General features: G+C 41.6%; 1 protein-coding gene and 2 long non-coding RNA genes across 23 annotated transcripts in view; 1 reads left to right on the top strand and 2 right to left on the bottom strand.

Annotated features, from left to right (window-relative positions):
• LOC105480573 (calcium voltage-gated channel subunit alpha1 D) overlaps positions 1–22,949 on the top strand; it is a 327,130-nt gene that overhangs the window by 42,357 nt on the left and 261,824 nt on the right. The window lies entirely within an intron of this gene.
• The window catches only part of LOC139361974 (uncharacterized), a 42,121-nt gene that overhangs the window by 8,201 nt on the left and 10,971 nt on the right, over positions 1–22,949 (bottom strand). Inside the window, exons 2-3 of the long non-coding RNA XR_011620082.1 lie at positions 211–300; positions 39–113 (exon numbers count right to left, since the gene is read on the bottom strand). This is a non-coding gene — a long non-coding RNA (uncharacterized lncRNA). The remainder of the gene's footprint in view (positions 1–38; positions 114–210; positions 301–22,949) is intronic.
• Positions 12,578–19,973, bottom strand: LOC139361976 (uncharacterized). Its single transcript, XR_011620084.1, has 3 exons — positions 19,837–19,973; positions 12,803–12,886; positions 12,578–12,700 (listed from the first exon to the last, which is right to left on the bottom strand). It is a non-coding gene; the product is annotated as an uncharacterized lncRNA (long non-coding RNA).

Raw genomic sequence — 22,949 nt, forward strand, 5'->3', positions numbered from 1 at the left:
TCCTGACCTGGGGGTGAATATTGACTGGCAGGCTTTACCTCCCATGTAGAAAAGGGTTGCATGCCAGGGTTATAAATTAGAGCTCTGCACTGGATGGATCTTCTTAATGTTTTCTGTGGAGTGGAATTAGAACATGTTGTTTCTTTTGAGGTTACAAAAAGCAAACAAGGATCCCTTTCCTCCCAGACTAGTGGGAAGTAGACTAATTACTTGAAATCCTGTTTTATCAGCCATAAAACTGAGATGAAAACTGGGGCCGTTATGAAGATCTTGATATATCCTAGGCCACAAATTTCTTCCCTGGAAGAGAAAAACTGCATTTTAGGTTTAGATAATTTGGTCACATTTTTTAGGCTATCCAATGCAAAGGTTAAGTTTCTAGAGTCTTGAATTTTAGCACAGAGGTAACGTCACTTAACCTTCCCGAGTGAAAATGCTGCCTTCTAGGTGGTGGGGAAGATCGAATTAGCTGTGTATGCCAGCGTGCTTAATATGTGTTCAGTAGATATTAGCGACAGAAGTAGTGGATGTGACTGCTGAAGGCCTGGATGGCTCTTCCGGGCTTGTTGGTTGGTTTTGTTATAATATACAACTGGACCTAAGATAACCCATGTTTGTGTTTCTGTGGACACTGGTGCTTTCAGGGTCTTAACTATATTGTTTTCATTGAAACTTTGAAAGGACTCATGGCTCCAAAAGGGGCTGAAAAGTTTTGAATTTCCTTTTTTCTTTCTTCGCAAAAGATTTTAAAGCTTAAGTCATGTAATTAATAACAGGGGAAGTTAAGAGTCAAAGATTTTTCTCTTACCCTGGTCATTTTTTAAGCTGCACTTGGCATGGGTTGAAGCAAATTTGTGTCTTCTTGACCATTTACTTTTTTTTTTTAAACTGAGAGAATAGATTCTATCTCTAATGAAGTAATTGTAAACAGCCTTGTTAACATATGGTACTGATTTTTTCACAGAAGCATTGTTGAAATGCATGGGAACTACCAGGTTAAAAGACATAAAAATAGACAGTCCGTATAGTCCAGATGGTATCTCCAAACGAGGGGATCCAAGTGGCATGAGAAACTGTCTAGAGCAGGACTGGCAAACACGGCCCCCAGGCCAACCCGGCCTTATGCTTGTTTTTGTATGGCCTGTGAACTAAGAATGGTGTTTTACATTTTTTAATGTTTGAACAAATATCTGAAGAATAGTAATATCTTGTGACATATAAAAGTGGTACAAAATTCACATTTCAGTTACCATAAGTAAAGTTTGACTGGAACATAGCCACACTCATCCATTTACATATGATCTATGGTTGTGTTCCCGCTACAATGGCAGAAATGAGTAGATGCCTAAGATATTTGCTGTCTGGTCCTTTACAGAAAACGTTTGCCAGTCCTTGGTCTAGATGCTGAGGAATTTTAGTTCTGATATGTGTTAATTGATACATGATTTCGTTTTGAAGTTCAGCTTTTAACTTTCGGTTGTTTTTCTTTCTACTTTTATTTTTTACTAATAAAGACAGAAAGAAGAAAACCGTGGCTGGTTAGTCTCACTGCTTCGACTATCCCTTCTAATGTTTTTGATAATAAAAATTAAAATGCACATGCTAATGTTATTTCAAACAGTATAAGAAAGCAAAACCGGTCTCCTACGTTGTCCCTTACTCCAATTCCTTTACCCAGTGTTTAATAGTTAACATTCCAAAAATGTTCTGTGTTTATACTAGAATATATATTCTTTTCAAAAGCTTTTCTTAAGCTTAGTTTACTAGTAAAAATACTCTTAACCTTTTATTATGAAAAAATTTCAAATATGTACAGCACAAGACAGAAAAGTGTAATGAACCCTGTGTACCCATCATTGAGCTTTCATACTCTTTGTCTTATGGCCAGTCTTATTTAATTTGTGGAATCCATTGCCTGTATTTTGAAGCAAATCTTAGGTATATCATTTTATCTGTGGATATTTCAGTATGTATCTCTAAAAGATAGTAACTTTTAAAAAACATAACCACAGTCTGCTCACACATGAGAAAAAAATAATAATTGCTTAGTGTATATTTGAGCCCTGAGTATTACCTATAATTGCCTCCCCCTACCCACAGTTGTCTTTTAAATGTCATTGTTTATTTCACTCTGTTTGAATTAGGATACAGGTAGGTTTCACACAGTGTGACTTGGTTGTTGTCCTTTAAGTCGATTTTAATCTGTCTGTTCCCTCTGTCCCTCTTTTATCCTCCTTGCTACTTATTTTTTTTTTTAAAGAAATGAGGTTATTTGTTAGAGGTTTTATTTACATCCCCATAGTATTGTTTAATATGTTCCTCTGTCCTCTGAATTTCCTGTGAATTTGGTAGTTGGACCTAGAGGCTCATCACATTCAAGTTTTGTTTATTTTATTACCATTTTTTAGCTAGGCTACTTTGTTGGTGACACTGAGTCCTTCCAAGAGGAGGCACTTAGTATCTGATTGTCCTTTTTTGTGATGTTAGTACTCATAGGTGTTTAATGTGTAGATCAAGTCATTCCTTATGGGTTGTAAAATGGTGGATACTGTTAGTTCTATGACTTCTTTGCCATTTATTGGCTTAAATGTTTGATTTTTCTCCATATTTTTTCTCTATATTTACCAGTTTTTCAAGTTTTTCTTGTTGTTGTTGTGTTCTTTTTTTTTTGACAGAGTCTCATTCTATCTCCCAGGCTGGAGTGCAGTGGGGCAATCTCAGCTCACTGCAATCTCTGCCTCCAAGGTTCAAGTGTTTCTCATGCCTTAGCCTCCTGAGTACCTGGAACTACAGGTGCACACCACCACGTCTGGCTAATTTTTGTATTTTTAATAGAGATGGGGTTTCTATTCAACGCTGCCCAGGCTGGTCTCAAACTCCTGACCTCAAGTAATCTGCCCCTCTTGGCCTCCCAGAGTGCTGGGATTACAGGTGTGAGCTGCAGCACCTGGCCTATTTTTGAAGTTTCCAGTTAATCTATTAGTACCCTTTAACAGTGAATGATTTGTTTTTTGGTTTTTGTAATTTTTAAAAGTATGATGTATTTGAACATGTTTACTATGTTCCGCCGAGGTTACTGATGCTCAAGTCGTCCCCCTTGTGGTAGTGTGAACCTTCTCACATTGGTTCCTGTGTCTGTTTGGCATGACCTCGTAGTCTCTGGTAGCTTTCTCTCTTTCTGGTACAACAAGATGTTTTGGATTCATCTTACACATTTCTTGCCCTGGATCTGGAATCTGCCATTTTCTTCAAGGAGTCAGTCCTGCTGCTTTTTAGCAGGAGGTAGTATTTCAGAATTAAATTTTGGGTTAAGAGGCACATATCCATAAACAAACAGCTTTTCATAGTAAAAACACATACAGAAAATGCATACAGTACAACACTGATGTAGCCTGGATCAAAAAAGAACACGGCAGAGCAACGCAGGGGTTCCCTTTCTGAACACAGTCGTCTCCCACTTCCCTCAGTCACTACTCAGTGTTTATGGTAATGACTTCCTCGATTTTCTTTCCTGTTTTATCATTGAAGACAAAATACATCCCTAAGCAGTATAACTTGTTTCTGTCTGTTTTGAATTTTATTTAAATGGATCATGCTTCCTGAATTCTTTTTTTTTGTTGTTGTTGTTCAAGACAGAGTCCTGCTCTGTTGCCCAGGCTGGAGTGCAATGGCACGATTTCAGCTCACGCCAACCTCCGCCTCCCGGGCTCAAGCAATTCTCCTGCCTCAGCCTCCCTAGTAACTGGGATTACAGACACCCAACACCATGCCAGACTAATTTCTGTATTCTTATTTTTAGTAGAGACGGTTTCACCATGTAACATGGGGTTTCACCATGTTAGCCAGTCTGGCTTTGAACTCCTGATCTCATGATCTGCCCGCCTCGGCCTTCCAAAGTGCTGGGATTACTGGCATGAGCCACCATGCCCAGCCTCCTGAATTCTTTTATATCTTGCTTCTTTCATTCAACATGAGATTCATTCGTTTTCATTTTCTTTGCAATATGATAGTCCGTTGGATGAGTAGACCACAATCTATCCATTCTGCTTTTGATGTACAGTCGGTTGTTTCTAGTTTTGTGCAGTTAAAGAAATGCTGCTAACCTTGTATCTGTCTCTGGTTGCATGGGTGCATATGTTTTTGAAGGGTATATACATAGAAGTAGAATTGCTGGGTTAGATGCTATGCATGTCTTCTTTGCAAAGTGTCATGCCAGCTGATGTGCTCACCAACAGCGTGTGAGCATTCCTGTTGCTTCACATTCTTGCCCACACCTGGAATTGTCAGACTTTAACATTTTTTGTTAGTCTGTTGATCGAAAGTGATATCTGACTGTGACTTTAGTTTGGTGTTTTTCTCTGATTACCAGTGAGGTTAAACACTTCTCCATATGTTTGAGTACTGGATTTTTTCTCCTTTATGACATTTCTGTTCAAGTTGTTTCAATAAGTCTTTGGTTCATTTTCCCATTGAGTTATCTTTTTTTATTGATTCATAGGTGGTTTTATATGTATTGGATACAGGTTCTGATTGGTTGGGTGTGTTGCGAATTTCTTCCGCCACTCTGTGGCTTATCTTCACTTTATGGTGTCTTTTGATTAACATAATTTTTTTTTTTAAACACAAATGCTATTTGTTTGTTTGTTTATTTTTGAGACAGGGTCTCACTCTGTCGCCCAGGCTAGAGTGTAGTGGCATGATCTGAGCTTTACTCCCAGATTATGCCTCCCAGGTTCAAGCGATTCTCCTGTCTCAGCCTCCTGAGTAGCTGGGATTACAGACATGTGCCACCATACCCAGCTAATTTTTTTTTTGTTTTTTTGTTTTTTTGTTTTTATGATAGAGATGGAGTTTCACCATGTTGGCCAGGCTGGTCTCGAACTCCTGACCTCAAATGATCCACCCGCCTCGGCCTCCCAAAGTGCTGGGATTACAGGCGTGAGCCACCATGCCCGGCCACAAGTACTTTTTAAAGTCTTATTGTAGGATGTCTTCCTCTACTCTGTTAGGATATGTGGTATATAGTAAAGATTTCAAATATAGTAATTATTATTATGTACTATTTAGTATTATATGCAACTTATATATGAACTTTAAAAAAAAGTCTTGTACCTTTGTCTTTCTGTTTAAATTTTCTGTAAAAAAACTGACATCAAAGAAATAATAGTGTCACATTGTTTGCACCTTACTTTTTCACATATAATTTTATTCTGGGGTTCTTTCTACATTATCCGTATGCCAGTCTGCTTCATTCTTTGTCTTGGTGGCATGATATATATATATGTATTTTTTGAGATGGAGTTTTGCTCTTGTCACCCAGGCTGAAGTGCAATGGCATGATCTCAGCTCACTGCTACCTTCGCCTCCTGGGTTCAAGCGATTCTCCAGCCTCAGCCTCCCAGGTATCTGGGATTGCAGGTGCACACCACCATGCCTGGCTAATTTTTGTAGTTTTAGTAGAGATGGAGTTTCACCATGTTGGCCGGGCTGGTCTCAAATTCCTGATCATGGCTGATCCACTTGCCTCGGCCTCCCATAGTGCTGGGATTGCAGGCGTGAGCCACTGCGCATGGCCGGCATGGTATTCCATTGACAGAATTAAGGTTGTTTTTCTTGTCCTGTTAAAATTGTGCTGGGAAAAACTCTTATACATAATCTTGACATAATTTTGTGAGTACATCTATAAAGCAAATTCTAAACGTGGGAACTTCTGGGTCAAACAATTTGATTGTTTTAAGTATTAGTAGACATTAATATTTACTCCCAGTTAATTCATGTAAAATAGCAGTTCTTACAGCCTAAATTAGGAGGTCTAATTGGTGATATTCAGATAAATTATCTGGATATGAAGTAATTATTTTTTAGGTCTAACCTGTATGAATGACAATATGATTACAGTATTTTCAAAAGATTGACACTTAGCCATTCTCCATGTTTCAAAGGAATAAATGCTAATTTAGCCAAATAATAGTGTGGAGCAAATTTTGTGGGAGAGCCTGCGCTTGTGTGGAGCAAATTCCCTGTCGTGTTGTGAAATGGGCACGGAGAAGCCTGTTCTAGTGACCGTCGATGCTCTTTGTGACAGCTCACGTGAGGGCTCTTGGGCTCCTGAGTCTTCCTCCTCCCCAAATGGGGGACTCTGACCAGTCTTTTGGATCTTTGATTTTATTCAAATGGAAATGCTTTTTCTCTCTCATTCCAGTAATTCTTCTGAGTATATCTGTTTTTCTTCAAGTGTTTCCTGAGCGCTGTGTTCTGGGGAATAGTGAGGAAGGTGGAGTGTTCACTGTGCCATCCGCTGTTTGTCTTCAAGCGGATTACCGTTGCGTAGGGGAAGCTGTTGATGTAGTGTATTTGTATAACGGTCTTTTACCGTAAGTGGGTGTTACTCCCTCCAGTACATCATTTAAATCAAGGCAGCTGAGACAATCACAGAAGACTACGTATTTTATGATTCCATTAATATGAAAGTCCCAAATAGGGAACTCTATAGAGGCAGAAAGTAAGATCAGTGATTGTTTCGGGCAGGGGAGAGTGGGGTGATAGGGAGGTGATAGCTAAAAGATATGGGGTTTCTTTTTGAGGTGATAAAAATGTTCTAAGATTGACCATGGTGCTGGTTGCATATATCTGTGAATATGTTAAAAGCCATTAAATTGTGTACTTTAAATGGATTGCATGGTATGTGAATTATGTTTCAATGAAGCTGTTACAAAACATTAAACAACAACAAAAAAATACAGTTTTTTTCTCAGTTGTCTCAGTTTTTCCCTATAGGTTTCATATTTACTTTAATGAATGGATGATAAAGAGTTGTCTGGTCTGGGCTGGATGCAGTGGCTCATGCCTGTAATCCCAGCACTTTGACAGGCCAAGGAAGGCGGATTGCTTGAGCCCAGGAGTTTGTGACCAGCTTGAGCAACATATGGAGACTTCGTCTCTACAAAAATAAAATAATTAGCAGGGCATGGTGGTGTGTGGCTGTAGCACCAGCTACTCAGGAGGCTGAGGTGGGATTATCACTTGAGCCCAGGAGTTCAAGGCTGCGGTGAGCTATGACTGTGCCACTGCATTCCAGTCTGGGCAACAGAGCAGGACCCTGTTGCTTAAAATAAATAAATAAATAAAAAATTCAAGAATTCTTAGGTCTGGATGTAGGGTTAGATGCCAGTTAGATATAAGTGAAATAGCCAGTTTACTTACCAATAGACAAGAAAGTAGTCTTTTGTGATTCCCTTCTCCACTAAATACGAATCAGTGCTACTCAGGGGCTCTTTAAAGGAGTTGGCCGGGCGCGGTGACTCACGCCTGTAATCCCAGCACTTTGGGAGGTCGAGGCAGGCAGATCACCTGAGGTCAGGAGTTGGAGACCAGCCTGACCAACATGGAGAAACCCTGTCTCTACTAAAAATACAAAATTAGCTGGGCGTGGTGGCACACGCCTGTAATCCTAGCTACTCGGGAGACTGAGGCAGGAGAATCACTTGAACCCGGGAGGTGGAGGTTGTGGTGAGCTGAGATCGCGCCATTGCACTCCAGCCTGGGCAACAAGAGCAAAATTCCGTCTCAATAAAGAAAGAGAGAGAGAGAGAGAGAGAGAGAGAGAGAGAGAGAGAGATCAATCAGTACCATAAGAAAGGACAAAAAACAAACCCAAAGCAAAACCAAAAACTCCCCACAAACCAGCCTCCCCTAACCCTTTTAACTCAAAGCTTTGTAATGTCTCTGAATTTGTAGTTAAGATTTTAAAGAGTACTATTTCTCATGCCCCATCCCCCAACCTATTTCGGGAGTAAACCTTTTCTGTCGGGGTGAGGAGAAAGTGGGTAAAGGACTTTCGCATTTACAGTTGAGTTAGTATTTGTTGTTCTCCAAGTGTGAAGGATTTGGGGCCTTCTCTTTGGTAGGTGGATGGGAATCATTTGGTATTTATTGGGTTCTTAATGCCTGCCTGTCCTTGTGTAAGACACTCTGGCGGTACCCAGGAATACATCAACCAGCTGAGACAAACGTGAAGAATAATTATTGTCCTCATAATAGCTAACATTTATTGATTGCTTACTATGTGCTAAGCCTCTAGATTTTAAAGTTGTTGTAAAAGCAGGAACGAAGTTTGTGACAGGCACCATTGTCTTGTTTAGCTGTCACAATCACAGTGGCAGAGGTACTCTCATTATTTGACAGGTGGGGAAACTGAGATTTAGAGAGCTAAGATACCTCGTCCGGGGTCACATGGCTGGTACAGGGTAGATTCATACCCAGATCGGCCTAACAGATCTGAACTTTTTCTTGTTGGGGGAGAGGGGCAATGGAATTGTTAACATTTTCATTGCACAAATAATGCAAATTAGGCAAGGAAAAGCACAAAGAAGAAAATCATCATCATCCATATTTCTACACACAGATTTGCCCATCTTTAATGTTTCTGTGTGTTTCCTTCTAGTTTGTGTTTTTATGCCTTCTGGTTTATTTTTATATCCAGTCAACCTCTGTCAGCCCATCAGTGAAGGCCATTGCTAATTCATTAAAAGACCTTGGGACTGAGGACGTACAAGTCATAATCAGGGTATTTAATGGACTGGGGATTGGGGGTGGGGGAAGGACGCAGATCTGACAAATTCATGCCGTGGTCTAACTCAGAGAGGGTCATCTTGTCCCAAAGTGTTCCCTCAGTCTTTCTCTGCTTCCCCAATTATTAAGACTGTCTTGTGAAATAATTAAAAATATCTATGAAGGGGCAAATTTTGCAGCACATACAATTATAGAAATTATATAGTACAATATGGACAAATGCAGGGCTAACAATAATTTTTAGGGCTTTCACAGATGGGCAAGGTGGGGGGTAGGGACTGGCTGGAGGCAAAGAGAAGGCTTCCTGAGACAGAGGGGACTGGGGCTGGCTCCCACCCAGATGAAAACCTGCAAATCTGGGGGAGAAAGCTTCATGCACTATGAAAAGGTCACAAGAACCTCCAGTCCTGGGATGATGCAGGCAGGGGAAAAATCAGATGGGACTTTCCCCAGTGAGTCATGAATCATTTGCCTGGTGATTGGTGGGAGTCACCTGTGTGTTGTGCCTGTTCCCAGTGGGAGGTTAGAGCTCCATCTCTGAATTAATATCAAAAGAAGAGCTGTCTTTACGAATCAATATGCTTCTCATAAGGGGATGACATATTTAGATGCAGAGGTTGGTGTGGCGAGGGGGACAGTTTGAGGGTAGTAGGGCATCTGGGTTAAAGGCCCTGATGTTCTACAGACTTGGGTTTGAATCTGATCTGTGCTACCCTCAAGCACTGTCACCTGGCAAGTTGCTTAGTCCCTCATTTGAGGAAGTGGGGCCACTGGAGCTCCCACCTCATAGGCTTACAGGTGGTTGGGAGGATTAAATGAGATGAGCACATGCGGCATTTAGTCCAGTGCCTGGCAGAGAATGAGTGTTCCATAGGGATTAGCTAATGTTTTATAGAATTTGTAATTCTAAAGGGGAGGAAAGATGGATATTAAGGTTGGAGAACTGTGGATCCTTTCCATTGTATTCACAAAGAAAAGTATGCCATGAGACTTTTTTGGCAAGTCACTTAACTTTTTGGGCCTAGGTTTTCTTAACCGTGAGATGCTGGGTGGTTCTAAATGATCTTTCAAATTCTGCCCATGACTATAATCCTATGATTCTGCAGTTTTAAAGAGCATCTTAATGAATACAAAGTACTTGCCAGAATATTTTCTTCTTTGATCCTCCCCACAACATTGATGGGCCGATGATGATTCCTGCCATTTTCCCAGCCCAGGCAGCAGGGCTGGCAGACACTTAATGACTCTCCCTCACAAGGCCGTGGAGCTCGTGAGACAGTGTAAGGCCAGGTTCCCTTTACACACACGTGGTGTGTAAAACGGATGTACCTCGATTGGGCTTTTGCCCCTGTCATGAAACTGAGCCCAAAGGAGGTTCTTAGAGGAGCTGGATGAGGATTTCAGGAGAGATGATTCCCAGGGGAGCTTCAGGCCAGGACTGTCAGAGTAGAACAGTAATTTATGGGCTTCTGACAGCTTGAAAAGGTCATGGTGTTCTTCTTTACTTATAAATGAAAACAAAGTAATTTGGGGGTCAGGGAAAGACGAGAGGGCTTGTGCAGAACGACCTCAAAATCCCTGGTGGTTATCATGTAAAAATTCGATTTGTTTGATGCAATTAGCCAAACCTGGACACTTTCTTCTCCTTCTCAAAGCAATTGGGATTCAGGGCACAGGATTAAACAGAGTTGGGGCAGGGGGCAGGGAGGAGGCGCTCCGGCAACTGTGGGAAGTCCAGATTGTTTCTATTGTGCGCGCTGATGTAATTCTTTTTCTGCAAGCCCTCTGTGGTTTATCACTTTCCCTTCATGCACCCTTCTTGTAAAGCAATTACAAAATCATGGGAAAATAGGCAGTGACAGTGTGAATCAGTGCCTTTTGGAATGGGGAGCTGATACAGACTGAGCTTCAGTTTGCAGAGGGTTGAGGAATGTCTAAGGCTCATGGATGGGGGAAGGAGAGGTGACAAGGGATCACAGATATTGTATATTGGGCCTCTTTGGCCAGGCCCTCCAGCCCCCGAGGCCCTTCTACGCTGCTTACTGGCTGCACGAGGGCTGTGGCTGTGGCCGTGGCCATGGCAGCTGAGCTTGTAATTTAGATGTTACCACTGCTCAGCTATGAAAAGTCAGGATCAGGCAACTCTGTCCTAGTGCTGGGAGGGAGATGTGGGCCCTGGGGGAACTGGCAGCTGGATTTAGAGTGTGACCAATTCCAGGAACCCAACAGAGCCGCAGTAGGGCCCTCCTCACCTCAGTGGGTCGGAATTTGGGGTGGGGGTTCCCCAGACCAAACTGTTCAGACTTTTCTGTATTAACACTGAGTCTATGGTCATTAGCGATCAGGATTCTGATTAATCTCTGTCCTTATTTTAGAGTAGCTTTTGGTTTAGGGTTCTGGTGACCAACTGGTCACAACCATAATTTAGCTTCTGAAAGGCCGTAAGAGTCAGAATTTGGCTAGCGGGGATGGGAGGTCATTTCCACAGCGATCCTGCTGCATTTATAATTAGGCATTTCCCTTGCATTTACTTTTGCCCCTTGTCTCCTACTCCAAGCCACCCCCATTTCCTTGAATGTTGAAAGTTTTGGGCTGCTAGGCTCAACTTACCAGCCTGGTCCCATTTCTGTGATTATTACTAACTGCATTGCATCATACACAGCAAAGCAAGTGGTTGGAAAATAGACCTGCGTCCTGGTAGTGGGCAAGAGACTCAACTCTCCTGAATCTGTGTTTTTACTTTTAGATGGGAGCTGTAAAATATCCAGCCCAGTATAACATTGGCTGGATGTAAAACAGCCTAGTATACAACATGGGCTTTGTAAAGTGAGATGGGCTGTTGGAAAGTGGTTTGTAGTAAATTGTATTATTACATACTATACTTATATAGTACTGAACATTGGCCCAAGGAGTTTTTATTTTGTTACTCCTTTTTGATCTCATCAACCGTGCCATGCAAAAAAAGAGGCAGGAACTGTGGATCATCCCCTTTCTCTCATTTTAGAAATGAGGGAAATGGAGGCTCATGGATGTTGAGTGACTTCTCCAGGATTATTTGCTGAATAAATGTCAAAATCAGCAGTACAACTAGGTGTCTGGAGTCTTAGTCCAGTGCACCTGTCATTGTGTGCTGGGTGCAAGGCAGTAAGGCTCACTGGTTGTGGCCCTAAGTGTTCCCCTGCCTTTGCCTGCTTGCCCCCCATTCATTTGTTCATCAGCTATTATGAGAGCAGCTATAAGCCAGGCCCTGTGTTAGGAATGCTGCTAATGAGGGCAACAGGGCTTTTGCTCTCTTGGAGCCTGTCGTCTAGTAGGGGAGACAGACTTAAAAAAATATTATGGCATCAATTGGTTCTCTTTATTTCCTGCACCCTGTGAACGTGCAAGGGCCCAGAGTGGAGAGCGACCTGGTCCCCTCATCTTGGACTTTGTCTTACTTTCTCTTTCCGTCTAGAAAGTTGTCAGTCAGCTCTTTAGATGGGTGCTTCAGGGTTCTGCCTTCCTGTATTTGAGGCTTTGTGGACGTGGTCGTTGGAGACCATGGAGGTTGCGTTTGTGTGGGCTGAAGAGAATTGAGGAAGAAAAGAGGCAGGAAAGTTTCTCCAAGGAGGCACATTTTGAACCCGCTGTTAACGATAATGGCAGTGGCCCTTTGGAGGCAGCTGCCTCTCTCACTGACTGTCATGGCCCAACCATGGAGCACTGGCAATTTTCACTGAGACTGCACCTTCTGTTTGTGATGTTTTAGTTCAGGTTTACGTTATCTGAGTAGAACTGGAAACAAGGCTACGATAAGTCCTGCCTATACCCCTCTAACATCATTTCCCCACCAGAAGTTTTCCCCTGAGGATGTATTAAATGCCGACTACTTCCTTGGAATTGCTGGATAGCCTTTCCAGCGTGAGCAACAGGGACAGCTCCAGAAGAGTGGCATGTCAGGCCAGGGAGGATTATCCCAGATTTTACAGCTGGGTAGGTGGAAGGCAGGTCTGGCTTGTCTCCACTTCCATCAAGGAGTAGAGGTGATTTGCACATTTCTCCATGGTTTTGTTTACTTCTTTCTCTCTTGGTCCTTTGATTCTTTCTGCCTGTGTCTTTTCTTTGTTCTTTCTCTTTGCACCTTTCTCCCCTGAAAGATCACTCGGCAGAATGGTTGGAAAGAAACATGTTAAATGTACTACCTTTGTGGCTTAGTTGATGGTGCACGAAATAACTGAAGAAGAAAACATACCTTGGCTTTGCAGATTGTATCCTCCTGGAGAGTTGAATTTTCCAGAGTGCTGAAGCTGAATTTTATCCATTGTAAGCAGCAAAGCTTTTTTTAAAAAAATTATTTTTAAAGAATCAATTTTGGAAGGAAATTCTCTGAAAATACATTACACATTTAACTACCTTCAGAAGCAGCCAGCTAAGAATTTAACCCGACATTCTCTCCATCATGCAGAGTCACTGTTAGGAACGTTCTGCTGTGCTAGAGTGGTGGTGCCTTCATGTTGCTTGCCCCTACAGGTGGTGGCTCCAGAATCTTAAGACTTCTCTGATTCTTCTTTCTGGTCCTGTCCCATCTGGTCCCCCCAAACCCTGACCCCTTAGACTGTTAAGTATTACTTCTGCTTGTATTATCTCTCCCTTTCTGATTTGTGTGTTAAGAAACAAGAGAGCAATTTATTTAGAAATATAAGAACAACGTCTGCCATGTAGTGGTTCTTCTTGTAGATACTGCAGTAGTTTGCATAAACGTTCCCATTTAATGCCCACACAGATCTATGAGGTGAGTAGCGTTGTGATCCTTATTTTACAGAGGCAGATGCTGAATGGTAGAGAAGATGACCACATATTCTCCTTGTCTGGAATACAGGAAATGAATTCAGCATCATTCATTGGGGGCTTCTATAGTACTTGTTAAACATCATTAGTTAAAAATTATTGATGTTGGGGGTGTTGAGCAGTAACGGAAGAGTTTGAAAAATAGAATATTCTCATACTCTGGTTATGTACAGGGCTTCACAAATCTTTGTGTTGTTTTACAGCACTTAATGGGCATTAAGAATGAGAGAAACAGTCTGCAAATTAGATCAGAATGCAGATGCCATCTTCTCACTGCTGCTGTGGGGTTTAGCTCTACAGATCAGAGGACGGCTGAGTATAGGAGGCATTTTCTGTTTGTCACGTACTGATGTCACAATACTTTGTATTCTTTTATGTGGTCGAATTGCCTCAAACTTGGATGTGCTTTCATTTAAATCCATTTACATTGCTTTTGTCCAATGGGAATGATTTCCATATGAATTTGAATTTACATACTCATAGGCCCTTGAGACCATGTGGATATAGTGAACCCAACTCTAGGTAGACTTGGGCTCTGGTTTTGCCTCAGCCACTGACTTGTTGACTTGCCGTAGGGCCCTGAACAGAAACGATTACTTTAATGGACTTAGCACTCCTCAGCTGTAAAATGAGGCAGGAAATCTGATGTGACTTCTAGTTGGGGACATTCTAGAAGATTCCGTATTGTATCTCAAATGACTGTTCAGAGACACAGTCTTTAGGTGCTCACTCTAGAGAGGACTGTGATGAGCATAAAGCATAATAACGTAAATCCTAACTTATAAGATTCTTTAAAAGTTGACTTTTAAGGGTATTATACTTGCTCATATTTTAAATATTTAAAAACAATTTTTTTTCTTTCATATTCACCATTGGCTTTTCAAGTATGCACAGAAGTGGTATGCAGCTCGTTTCATACCAATTTATATCATAAAATCTAAGTTGATAGGTGTTCTCTTAATGATGTTCTTTTTTTTTTAAATGACCTGTTGAGTTTTTAATTCCAAATCTACTTTAAAATACATTTAAATATGTTCACATCTTATAGCATCAAACAAGTTCTTTTATAGCAACTTCAAAAACCATAGGTGATGAAGGCAAAAAGTGTATCTCTTAATGATGTTCTTATACTGCCTGTTCACCTTGGCCCTTTAGCTTTAGTAAATTAGAGAGTATAGGGGAAAGGTCTTTTTCCCTTCAAATACTCAAAGGATCATGTGTTCTCCTGAACAGTTCTGCAAATCCATATAGGACAAAAGGAGAATAAGGATTTAAAGTGAAAGATTTCAGTCAGCTGCTGAGCTGCTGGGAGGAAGAGATGGTGTGTGGTGCTAACCTGTCCCTGATTGCCCCTCATAAAAAGCAAATTGTCTGTCCCCATGCTGGCTCTCTTGGAAGAGACTGATGGGAGAGAGAGTGAGGAGAGCTGGGGATGCCCTTCTAGAATGCTGACCAGGGAGCAGTAGGGCTGGCTGGCCTTCAAGATCCCTTTCTACACATGGGGGCTGAACCACTGAGATAGAGCACCTGGATCAGGCAGTGCAGAGGAGCAGTGCAGTTCTCCTCTGTGGTGTGAAATTACCCTGGCACCACCGAGCGGAGTTGAACAGCACTGATCCCTCCTGTCAACCCAGGTCTAGGTCTTGCTCCCTCAGCACCATGCGTGGCAGCCCTGGAGGCTCCGTGAATCTCTCACCCTGCATTCCTTGACTCTTCATGAACTGTCGGCCTTCCTGTGTAAGTGGGTCAGGCAATTGTGTGACCTGCTCACTGCCAGTTTCTTCTTTGAGTAGATGTTTATTTCATGGGTCATTTTGAAGATTCTCCATGGGTGTGCAACATGGTTTTAGAATGTTGGGTAATTTCTCAAGTGTTCTTTGAGATTGATGGCTTCTCAGTTGTCGTTGCAGTCAGTCACTGTAGACTTGAGTTTCTCTCTTGCTGTCTTCATTTAATTGCTCCATATCTGAGGAAAACGACGTGAAAAATCCCTAGACCCATAGGAGCCCTGAGAAGTGGTGACAGGGAATGCTTGGGGGACAAAACAGATTTTTAGAGTTATGGGTATTTTAATTAAAAAAAGAGAGACCCAGAAGGGTTGTTTTTTTTTTTTTTTTTTTTTTTTTTTTTTTACTTAAATGAGCAATTATATCCTTAACTTGGGGATGGAAATATGTTCTGAAATTTGTTTAGTCAGCTCCCTCTGAAATAAATAAAATTACAGTGATGATATCATTCTTGTTTAAAATGTTTGAAAAGGTATCAAGACAAAGTGATTAAGGCCTAACTGTTTGCCAAATTTTCTTTAAAGCTCCATTTTTGGGGGATTTCTATGCCAAAAAACATCTTAAACTGATGAACATATAGTTCTCCATACTTGTATTGGCTGGTTTTTAATTAGATGACTGTTTTCATAGTGGAAGAAATACATTTAGGTTGGGCCTAAGCCCCAGGGTGCCAGATTTCAATCCCAGAAAAAAATCTCTCTCAGTTTAGTGCTAATGTGCACTTAAATAGCACAGGTGTGAGTGCTTTTCCCTGGCCAAGGTCACACGTGACTTTCCAGAGGGCTGATTGGTTATGGGGTTGGCAGGATTAAGGTCAGGTTCCCTGGCTTGCCCTCCACCCAGAGGAGCCAGGACTCTCAGGCTCCCTGTAAGGGAGGAAGTTACCCAGATCATGAGCCTGTTTTGTCTGGGTCAGACTGACTTGAGCTGCAGGGAGTTGGATACAGAAGCCTGTGTTGCTGCTGGGCATGACCCGACGTTCGTCTTGTACCCACTCTCTCCTTCCTTTTGTGAGTCACCAGCTCACACATCTACATGCTTGTAAATGAGCTATGAGGGAGGTATCAAGTATATGCTACCTACTGTGGTAGGTGCTGGGAAGGATGAACCATGCATTTTCCTAAACCCACACTTCGAGGCTTACGAAGATAAAACCTCGTGGCTCTTTGCCGTCCTCTTCTCAAGAACCTTCACTGGCTCTCTTTTTAGTTAGTAAAGAAGGTCCAAAGCAAAAGAAAGAAAATACAAGGTGTGAAGGCTGGACTCCTACCTAACACACCTGTCCATTCCAGACAAGCTGGTCTTGCCTCCTCCTCCATCTCCCGCCTGTGTGTGTGGCTGTGTCGTTCCTGTGCAGCAGCTGACAGGGAGGTCTTTCACTTGGCTCCATGGGGAATGGGGCAGTTCTCCCAGGTACCCTTCCTGCCTCATCTGTGACTGCTTGTCTTCCCCTGGGGCTATAGCTTGAGTACTAGGTGGTATTTTCAGTCTTGTCTTTGCCCTGAGGATGCAGAGGTACTCTCTGGCCATCCCATTCCTGACCTGTGCCCAGGCCGCCTCTTCCCTCTGGGGGTGGGTCCCACTGGTACAGGCAACTCAGTGCAGTGCCCTGGAAGATGGCAAACCTGGGGCATCTGTGGTCTCTGCCACTGTCCCCCAGTGTGTGTGGAGGGGCTCTATGCTTGAGGGATTATTTTACTGTGGATCCCACTGGTACAGGCAACTCAGTGCAGTGCCCTGGAAGATGGCAGACCTGGGGCATCTGTGGTCTCTGCCACTGCCCCCCAGTGTGTGTAGAGGGACTCTATGCTTGAGGGATTATTTTACTGTGGCTTACCTCCTTGGTGTTTTCTCCAACTTGGAGCTCAGGTGAGAATGCTCAGGGCTTGGTTGACACCTCTGCATTGTCCCAGAGGTGTAAGGGCTGGGTCGGAAGCTGTGCTACCAGAAGCTATGCTGCCCTTTTCACCAGCTTCTTCTGTTTCTCTTCTTGACATAGACATTTCCCTTTCTTTCTTTCTTTTTCTTTTTTTGAGACAGAGTCTCACTCTGTTGCCCAGCCTGGAGTGCAATTGTACAATCTCAGCTCACTGCAACCTTCGCCTTCCGGGTTCAAGCAATTCTCCTGCCTCAACCTCCCGAGTAGCTGGGATTAAAGACTTGCACCACCACGCCCGGCTAATCTTTGTAATTTTAGTAGAGACAGGGTTTTACCATGATGGCCAGGCGGGTCTCAAACTCCTGACCTCAAGTGATCTGCCTGCCTCGGCCTCCCAAAGTGCTGGGATTACAGGACGTTTCCCTTTTTTGTTTGATTTCTTCTGGTATCTTCTTTCTTTCTCTTTGGACCTTCTTTCCTATCTCATATTATTTTGCTTGGCATTGTAGTAGAAAGATACCATGTTACCACTTTACCCTCCAGTCTGAACTTGGAACTGCTGCCATACACTAAAATAATTTACTATTCTTAAGGATTTCCTTCCATCCTAAACTACAAACCTTTTCAGGTCAGGAACTACATTTTATTTTGTGTGTTCCCACTGTACCTTCACCTGCTGAGTGCTTAATAAACCCAGGACAGAACTGAAGGCAGGCTGAGCCTGTATAGGAGAGCAGTTGCTTTCAAGTTATGTTAAAAACTCCTGGGCGGGAGCATTAAAAAATTACTCATAGATACAAATCCAGCTACCTGCACGTGCATGAAAGCAGGGAACTAGAGCCACTATCATGCAGTGACTTCAGCTTAGAAAACAAAAGGTTACTTGAAAGTAATGCTGTTTTACTTATGTTTAACCAATTCTAGTTGACACACTTACTCAGAATGGCCTTACTACCAATTAGTGGAGCGTGTTAGTGAAGTTTGTAATAAGGTCCTAATTTCCGTGACTAATGAAGCTTTACTTGTGTTCAACACAATCCCTGCTCTCAGTTATAAAGTTATACAAAAATGTGTTTCTACTGTTGCTGCCGCTGCCCGTCCGTCTGCCTCCCTGCCTGCCTGCACAGTCTTTAAGAGCACTGTTGCTCTCCTCCTCTTCCTCGTGCATTTCAAGCACAAATCCCTACCATTCATCAAAGGCATGTGCTGGTGGTGGCAGGGAAAATGTCACAGCGTTGCTGCCACCACTGCCGCCACCACTGCTGCCACCTTATGTAGATAAGCAACCTGTTCATATGTGTGTATGAGCATCTTTAGACTCTAGTCACAGCAGAGACCCTAGGGACTTGCTCAGGTATCTCTTTAAAATATAATGTGTGTGTATGCGTATGTGTATGTGTATGACTTCCACCATTTCTACGAGGAATGTTTTTTGATTAGAAAAAGAAATAGTTGTTACATTTACAATTTGTAATGAGAACCATTTTCTTCCCAATGCAGTTGTAACAGTGTAATGATAAATAGGGTCTTTATCCAACTCTATGACAAGTCACATGTACACATGCCAGACACAGGCTCCAGATTCTGTAATATTTAGCCCTATAGAGTCAACATATTTGATTCCCTGGCAGTCAGTCTTTGCATTGGAAGAGAAAGTAAAAATTAGTACTGTTGAGTTCAGAGGTTCTTCTAAGGCCTAAGCCTTTGCCGTAGGAGCTCTGCATACTAGATGTGTTACCTAGAGACTTGTGTTAAAGTGGAAAATTATGGTACAAATCATATTTGTGTCAATCTTTGTGAGAGTGTCCTAAACTGTAAGTGTGCCTACATGTGTGTTTTAAAACCAGAATGTGTAGTGTTGTACCACAGAAAAAAGATGTAAGCTAAATAATATTATTTACAAAAATAGACATTGTGTCAGTAATTTGCTTTTATGATAACTGTACTTACTGCTATGAACAACCACATTCAGTTCCTACAAGTCATGCTGTGTCTAGTCTCACAGCCCCCTCACTCTCCAGGCCTTTCTGCCAAACTCAACTTCTCTGCGAGCATCCCCTGTTGAGTTCAGGGGGCTCCTTTCTTTGTGCCACCACCTTTGAGCCCACAACAGGATGGCTGTTGAACTGAATGTGCACTTAGATTTCCTTACCGTTTCCTAGGTCTTTTTCAAATACATTCCGCTGCCCTCCTCAGTTACTTTTTAGTCTCCCTCAAGGGTGGGGATTCGATTCTTCTTTGTTCCCTCTCCCATAGCACAATGTGTGTGGCTTTTGCTGCATGAGGTTAAAGCACATTGGTGGCTTACAGTTTATCCATTTGTAACCACTCAGGGACCAGCACATGGCCTTGTACCCAGTAGACAATCAATATTTTGTTGATTAATGATGCCTAAAGCTGGTTAAGTTCTTGGACTCAACATTCTTCTGCTCGATGACTATTTGTGTTCTAGTCATAAATAGGACAAGGTTCTGTTGGCAGTTAGGGAGATGGTAAATAGCCCCGACTCTCATACATTGACTTAATCAGAAACACAACTTCCCCTTTTCAGATTTGCATTGTGAATGATAATATCATTTTCAAATATGTAGGATTATGACATTTTAAAGAAAATATAATGAAATGGAATAAAGGTGAAAACTTGTAATTATATTACAGCAAAACCATGTTTCCCATAGGTTATATCCCACTATTTCTATGTAGTGTGTCTGGCGTGGTCCCATGAGGATGCCGTAACCAAACGATTGAACTAGAAACTGAGAAAAGACTTACCAAACATTTAGTGTCATGGACTTGTGAGATGAATCAATGCTGGGATTTCCAGCTATGTTTTTTATGGCCCTGTATTTCACAAAGCCATGGAAAATATTGAGCATTTGAACAAGGCTCTCAGTCAGTCATATAACAAGATGCGGGTTAAGGCTTTGCCACTGGAGTTCGGTGTGAAAGTGGCTGTGGTTGGTGCACCTTCTGCCCTTTCCCTTATTGCTCTCTGGCTGCTTTTTCTGTTTTTTTTTTTTTTTTTTTTTTTTTTTTTTTTTTTTTAGGTACTTCCTGGGGAACAGAGAAATACGTTGACAAAAGGCACATATAAAACAGAGATCTAGGACTTTCTAAACCTGAGGCCCACAGCCCTTTCATTTAATGCTATATTGGCGCATGTCTTTTTTCTCTTTAAATCATTCTCAGTGATGGTCCACTTCTCACCACCCCCTCCTCCCAACTTGTGATCAGTTGCGCCTGACGTTTCGGGAAGGAAGAATCTTTAAACCCTGTTTGCATCTCAGCAGACAGGAATGCCTGCCTGCTTCTCATCTAGGGCTCGTTTCTCTGCCTTTAGGAATTCTTTTTTATCCTGGATAGACTCCACCCAGATTTTTATTTATTTATTAAAAACATTAACATACTGTAAAAATCGGTGTGTGTGTGTGTATGTATACAGTTCTGTGAGCTTTAACATATAAGTTGTTGTATCTCTTACCACAATTAAGATACAGAACAGTTTTGTCCTCTGCAAAACTTATCCTGCCTCTTATAGTCCTACTCTTCCTTTACCCCAGCCCTTGGCAACCACTGATCTGTTCTCTGTTGCTATAGTTTTGTCATTTCCAGAATGTCATGTAAATGGAATCACTCAGCATAATGCCTCTGAGATTCATCCATGTTTAGGAGTGTGGAGAAATCGTTCATTTTTATTGCTGAGTAGTATTACATTTATGGATATAGTACAGTTTATCCATTTATCTGTTGAAGGAAATTTGGGTTATTTCCAGTTTCTGGTGATTATAAAAAGGTGCTAGAAACATACAGGTTTTTATGTGAATATCGATGTTCATTTCTCTAGTGTAAATACCTAGGAGTGGAATTGTATATTTAACATTTTAAGAAGCTAACTGCTTTCTAAAATGGCTGTACCATTTTGTATCCCCACCAGCAGTGTGTGAGAACTGTAGTTGCTTCACATTCTTGCCAACACTTAATTGTGTATTTTTTATTTTAGCTTTTGTAATAGGTACGTAGTGGCATCTCATTTTGGTTTTAATTTTTATTTCTTAGTGGATAATAATGTTACGTTATTTCATGCACTTATTTGCCACCTGTTTATTATTATTTTGGTGATTTGGTGAAGTGACTATTTCTGTCTTTTGGGTTTCTTTTCACTGTTCAGTTTGAAAAGTGCCCCATATATCCTGGATCCAGGTCTTTTATCAGATGTGTGATTTGCAAATATTTTCTCTCAGTCTATAGCTTGTCTTTCTATTATCTCTCTTGCTGTGTTTTTAAAATTTTTTTTGAGATGGAGTCTGTCTCCATTGCCAGGCTGGAGTGTAGTGACGTGATCTCGGCTCACTGCAGCTTCTGCCTCCTGGGTTCAAGTGATTCTCCTGCCTCAGCCTCCTGAGTAGCTGGGATTACAGGCATGCACCACCATACCTGGCTAATTTTTGTGTTTTTAGTAGAGGTGGGATTTTACCATGTTGGCCAGGCTGGTCTTGAACTCCTGACCTTAAGTGATCAGCTCACCTCAGCCTCCCAAAGTGCTGGGATTACAGGCATGAGCCACCGTGCCCAGCCATCTTTCTGTTTTCTAAGTGTGTTTTGCAGAGAAAACGTTTTAAATTTTGATGACATCCAGTTACTCAGTTTTTCCTTTTATGAGTTATACTTTTGATGTCGTATCTAAGAAATCTTCGCCCAACTACAGATCGTAAAGATTTTTTCCAGTTTTTTTCCTAGAAGTTTTATAGTTTTACATTAAGATCTGTGGTCTATGGCTGGGCCCAGTGGCTCACGCCTGTAATCCCAGCACTTTGGGAGACTGAGGAGGGCGGATCACCTGAGGTCGGGAGTTTGAGACCAGCCTGACCAACATGGAGAAACCCAGTCTCTACTAAAAATGCAAAATTAGCCGGGTGTGGTAGTGCATGCTTGTAATCCCAGCTCCTTGGGAGGCTGAGGCAGGAGAATTGCTTGAACTCGGGAGGTGGAAGTTACAGTGAGCCGAGATCGCGCCATTGCACTCCAGCCTGGGCAATAAGAGGAAACTCTGTCTCAAAAAAAAAAAAATAATAAAATAAAAATAAAATAAAATAAAAATCTGTGGTCTATTTAGATTTAATTTTTGTAGAAAAAGTATGAAGTTTAGGTTGAAGTGGGATTTTTTTGCATATGAATGTTCACTGTTTCAACTCTATTTGTTGTAAAGCCTATCCTTTCTCAATTGAATTATCTGTACATTTGTCAAAAATCATTTGGCCATACTTGACTCTATTTCTGGACTCTATTCTGTTGGTCTTTGTGTCTGTCCCTTCACCAGCACTATACTGTTTTGATTACTACAGCTTTATTATAAGTCATAAAGTTGGGTGACTTGAATTCTCCGGTTTCTTATTTCTCAAATTTTTGTTGTCCATTTTAATTCCTTTGTCTTTTCACATAAATTTCAGATTCAGCTTGCTGACTTCTACCAAAAAAGCCTGCTGTGATTTTGATTGCATTGAATCTATAGATCAATTTGGGGAGAATTGATATTTCAACCATATTGTTTTCTAATTCATGAACATGATGTCCTTCTCTATTTATTAAGGTCAGCTTCTGTTGAGTTGATCATGTGCTTTTGACCTTTATTCTATTAACATGATGTATTACACTGATTTTTGTTTGAACACAATCTCACATTCTTCGTATAAATCCCACTTGGTCATGGTCAAAATGTTTATATGTTTATATGCTGCATGCAGTTTGCTAGCATTTTGTTGATGATTTTTATGTCTATATTCGTAAGATGTTGGTATGTAGTTTTCTTTGTGATATCTTTGTGTGGTTTTGGTATCAGGTAATACCAGCCTTATAGTATTCCCTCCTCTCCTGGTTTTTGTAGAAGT

This window comes from Macaca nemestrina, chromosome 2, assembly GCF_043159975.1.
Source record: "Macaca nemestrina isolate mMacNem1 chromosome 2, mMacNem.hap1, whole genome shotgun sequence".
Taxonomy (NCBI): domain Eukaryota; kingdom Metazoa; phylum Chordata; class Mammalia; order Primates; family Cercopithecidae; genus Macaca; species Macaca nemestrina.